This window comes from Sardina pilchardus, chromosome 1 (genome assembly GCF_963854185.1).
Source record: "Sardina pilchardus chromosome 1, fSarPil1.1, whole genome shotgun sequence".
NCBI classification, from domain to species: domain Eukaryota; kingdom Metazoa; phylum Chordata; class Actinopteri; order Clupeiformes; family Clupeidae; genus Sardina; species Sardina pilchardus.
In genome coordinates, this window is record NC_084994.1 from 2,238,091 (window position 1) to 2,243,090 (window position 5,000).

Here is a 5,000-nt window from a genome sequence, read left to right on the forward strand (position 1 = left end):
TTACAGTGACCACACCATGGGGCATCTGAGAGAGAGAGAGAGTGTGTGAGAGTGTGTGTGTGTGTGTGTGTGTGTGTGTGTGTGTGTGTGTGTGTGTAGCTGCCTGCGCGTACACTTAGGTTCCCTGTAGCCTGGGTGTTCCAGAAGTGGTAGGCGCCAGCCAGGCTACTCTATAAGTGAAGCTCTAACTGCTTACAGTTCCAGTACCAAGAGAGGAGAGGAGAGGAAGAGAAGAGAAGAGAGGAGAGGAGAGGAGAGGAGAGAAGAGAGGAGAGGAGAGGGATGAGGAGATAAGAGAGGGGGGTGAGAAGAGAGGGGGAGGAAGAGAGGAGAGGAGAGAGGTGAGGAGAGAATAGAAGAGAAGAGAGGAGAGGAGAGGGGTGAGGAGATAAGAGAGGGGGTGAGAAGAGGGGGGGGAGGAAAAGAAGAGAGGAGAGGAGAGGAGAGAGGTGAGGAGAGAATAGAAAAGAAGAGAGGAGAGGAGAGAAGAGAGGTGAGGTGAGGAGAGAAGAGATGAGAAGAGAGGAGAGAAGAGAGGAGAGGAGAGAAGAGAGGAGAGGAGGAAGAGAGGTGAGGAGGAAAAGAATGGAGGGGATGATGAGAGGAGTAAGGGAGGAGAGGGGGTAGGAGGAGGGGGCATCTCACTTCTATTTGTCATGTATTGTATTGAGCTTCTATTTGTCATGTATTGTATTGAACTTCTCTTTGTGTTGTGCTGTGTTGATGCCTCTGCTGCAGATGATGGTCTAAAGCTGAGAGTGGAGGCTGTGTTGTGCTGTAGTGATGCCTCTGCTGCAGATGATGGTCTAAAGCTGAGAGTGGAGGCTGTGTTGTGCTGTGTTGATGCCTCTGGTGCAGATGATGGTCTAAAGCTGAGAGTGGAGGCTGTGTTGTGCTGTAGTGATGCCTCTGCTGCAGATGATGGTCTAAAGCTGAGAGTGGAGGCTGTGTTGTGCTGTAGTGATGCCTCTGCTGCAGATGATGGTCTAAAGCTGAGAGTGGAGGCTGTGTTGTGCTGTAGTGATGCCTCTGCTGCAGATGATGGTCTAAAGCTGAGAGTGGAGGCTGTGTTGTGCTGTAGTGATGCCTCTGCTGCAGATGATGGTCTAAAGCTGAGAGTGGAGGCTGTGTTGTGCTGTAGTGATGCCTCTGCTGCAGATGATGGTCTAAAGCTGAGAGTGGAGGCTGTGTTGTGCTGTGTTGATGCCTCTGGTTAGAGTAACAGATGATGGTCTAAAGCTGAGAGTGGAGGCTGTGTTGTGCTGTAGTGATGCCTCTGCTGCAGATGATGGTCTAAAGCTGAGAGTGGAGGCTGTGTTGTGCTGTAGTGATGCCTCTGCTGCAGATGATGGTCTAAAGCTGAGAGTGGAGGCTGTGTTGTGCTGTAGTGATGCCTCTGGTTAGAGTAACAGATGATGGTCTAAAGCTGAGAGTGGAGGCTGTGTTGTGCTGTAGTGATGCCTCTGCTGCAGATGATGGTCTAAAGCTGAGAGTGGAGGCTGTGTTGTGCTGTAGTGATGCCTCTGGTTAGAGTAACAGATGATGGTCTAAAGCTGAGAGTGGAGGCTGTGTTGTGCTGTAGTGATGCCTCTGCTGCAGATGATGGTCTAAAGCTGAGAGTGGAGGCTGTGTTGTGCTGTAGTGATGCCTCTGCTGCTGGTTAGAGTAACAGATGATCGTCTGCGTAAAGTTGCCATTTAACCCTTTCATGAGCGGACAGTAAGTTTAACTCTGTTTTCTACTTATTTATCATGTTGATATACACCAATCCACTTCAGGGCAGTTTTAGTAGGTCCTTGGCAATATATTAACAATATGTATCATCTTATATTTGGAATATTGACTGCTTGATGACATCATCAATTCAACATGAGTGACAGTAATGGCCATATGCTGAATGCTCCAGGCATATCTGTAAAAAGCTAGTACTCAAGAAGGCAAAATCATGTAAAAAAAATATTATGCTGTACAGGAGAGTGTTTTGAACAACTCTATGTTTTCAGAAATTAAATCGGATGTAAAATAGAGTTTGTAGACCCTAAAAAGCAACTGTCCACGTATGTGGAAGTTGCGCAACAGATGAGTTAAATGGCCAAAATTAGATTTTGTAACTAGGACTTTTTTTTTTTTTTTTTTTAAATATGATTTTAATTGCTTTAAATTACAAAGAAACAAACATTTGGTAAACATTATGAATAATGACCTAATTACACGTGGTAATGCCAAGGTGGTATGGTAATATGGGGGTAGTAGAGGGGTGGGTATGAGAGTACTAGAGGGGTGGGTGGATTAGTAGTAGAGGGGTGGGTAGTAGGGATGTACTATAGAGGGGTGGTTGGGTAGTGGTGGTAGTAGAGGTGGGTAATATGGGGGTAGTAGAGGGGTGGGTGAGGGTCAGTGAGCAATAATGGGGGTAGTAGAGGGGTTGGGCAGGTAGTATGGAGGTAGTAGAGAGGTGGGTGGGTAGTATGGGGGTAGTAGAGGGCTGGGTGGGTAGTATGGAGGAAGTAGAGGGCCATAGTTTCCACATTTTCTGTCGTTACATTTTATTCTTTTTTACCCCTTTGTTGCGCACTTCTTAACATAACTTCTATATAAAAGCATATTTTTAAAAAATTCCAATTGATTTTCAATATTGGGCACATATAGAGTAATAAAATCAATACTAAAAAAATCTAGACACTTTTTTTCCAAATGCGTGCATGAAAGGGTTAATCAGAGCCGGCTGCTCTCCGTGCTCACTAAACCTAAACTAAATTCTAATAATGTTCTTTCTATAAAACATCTCTCTCTCTTTCTCCCTCCCTTTCTCCCTCTCTCTATCTCTCTACCCCCTTCCTCCTCCCTGTTGATCTCTCCTCTTTCCTTCCCACTCTCTCTATTCTCTCTCCCTCACTTTCTATCAGTCCCTCTTTTCTTCCCTCCTTCTCTCTCTCTTTCTATCTCTCTCTCTGTTTTGTTTGCTGTCTACATTTACGGTGATTTCCCCTTTCTCCCTCTCTCTCCCTTTCTCTCTCCCTACCTCTCTGCACCATTTCTTCTCTCACATTCTCTCTCTATGCCCTTTCTCTCTCCCTCTCATTCTCCCCTCCCTCTTTTACTCTCTTTATACCCTTCTTCTCATTCCTCTCTATCTCTCCTTCTGTCCTTCTATCTCTTTCTCTCTCTATACCCATCATCTTCCCTTGTGCTGCCCTCTCTACCTCTCCCTCCTTACTTCCCCCCTCTCTCTCATTCTATTTAAATCTCCCTCCCTCCCTCTCTCCCTCTTCCTCCTTACTTCCCCTCTCTCTATATCACCCTATCTAAATCTCCCTCCCTCTCTACCTCTCCCTCCTTACTTCCCCCTCTCTCTCTCAACCTATCTAAATCTCCCTCTCTACCTCTCCCTCCTTACTTCCCCCCTCTCTCTCAACCTATCTAAATCTCCCTCTCTACCTCTCCCTCCTTACTTCCCCCCTCTCTCTCAACCTATCTAAATCTCCCTCTCTACCTCTCCCTCCTTACTTCCCCCCTCTCTCTCAACCTATCTAAATTTCCCTTCCTCCCTTTCTCTAGCCCTCCCTCCCTCTGTCCCTCCCTCTCTCTCTCCCTCTTTCTTTCTCCCTCTCTCTTTTTACCACTCTCTCTGTATACATGTGCTCTCATTCCTTTTTTCCCACTCCTTCTTTCTTTCTCCCTCTTTCTCTCTCTCCTTTCTCTCTCTCCTGTTTTCTCTCTCCCTCTTTCTTTTAGCCACTTTGCCTACATGTGCTTTTTTCCTCCTTCCCTTTCCCACTCCCTCTCTCATCCCTCTGCCTCCCTCTCTCTCTCTCCCTCTCTCTTTATCAATCCATCTCTCTCTCTGTCTCTTTATGTACCCCTCTTTCTCCCTCTCTCTATATATTTTCCTCTCTCTGTCCCTCCTTCTCTCTCTCTGTGTTTGTGTGTGTCTCTCTCTCCTTCTTTATTTGTTCACTCTGTCAACAAGTGCTCTCAGTAACCCTTTCCCTCTCCCTCTCTTTCCCTTTAACTCCCTCCACATTTCCCTCTCTCTCTCTCTACCCGTTTTCTCCTTCCTCCCTTTCCCTTTAACTCCCTCCACATTTCCCTCTCTCTCTCTACCCGTTTTCTCCTCCCTTCCTTGCCTCTCTCTCCGTCTCTTTCTCTTTCCCTCCCTCCACATTTCCCTCTCTCTCTCTACCCGTTTTCTCCTTCATCTCTTTCCCTTTAACTCCCTCCACATTTCCCTCTCTCTCTCTCCCCGTTTTCTCCTCCCTTCCTTGCCTCTCTCTCCGTCTCTTTCCCTCTCTCTCTCTACCCATTTTCTCCTCCCTCTCTTTCCCTATAACTCCCTCCACATTTCCCTCTCTCTCTCTACCCGTTTTCTCCTCCCTCTCTTTCCCTTTAACTCCCTCCACATTTCCCTCTCTCTCTCTCTACCCGTTTTCTCCTCCCTCTCTTTCCCTTTAACTCCCTCCACATTTCCCTATCTCTCTCTACCCGTTTTCTCCTCCCTTCCTTGCCTCTCTCTCCCTCTCTTTCTCTTTCCCTCCCTCCACATTTCCCTCTCTCTCTCTCTACCCGTTTTCTCCTCCCTCTCTTTCCCTTTCCCTCCCTCCACATTTCCCTCTCTCTCTCTCTACCCGTTTTCTCCTCCCTTCCTTGCCTCTCTCTCCCTCTCTCCCCTCCCCCTCTCTCCCTCCACATTTCCCTCTCTCTCTCTCCCTCTCTTTCCCTTTAACTCCCTCCACATTTCCCTCTCTCTCTCTCTCTCCCCGTTTTCTCCTCCCTTCCTTGCCTCTCTCCCTCTCTTTCCCTTTCCCTCCCTCCACATTTCCCTCTCTCTCTCTACCCGTTTTCTCTTTCCCTCCCTCCACATTTCTCTCTCTCTCTCTACCTGTTTTCTCCTCTCCTCCCCCTCTCTCTCCTCCCTCTCTCTCTCCTCCCTCTCTCTCTCCTCCCCCTCTCTCCCCTCCCTCTCTCTCTCCTCCCTCTCTCTCTCCTCCCCCTCTCTCTCC

At 47.6% G+C, this 5,000-nt stretch overlaps 1 protein-coding gene across 1 annotated transcript in view; it reads right to left on the bottom strand.

Annotated features, from left to right (window-relative positions):
- Positions 1 to 5,000, bottom strand: part of pdia2 (protein disulfide isomerase family A, member 2) — a gene marked incomplete at its 3' end in the record, with an annotated part of 9,864 nt that overhangs the window by 3,402 nt on the left and 1,462 nt on the right.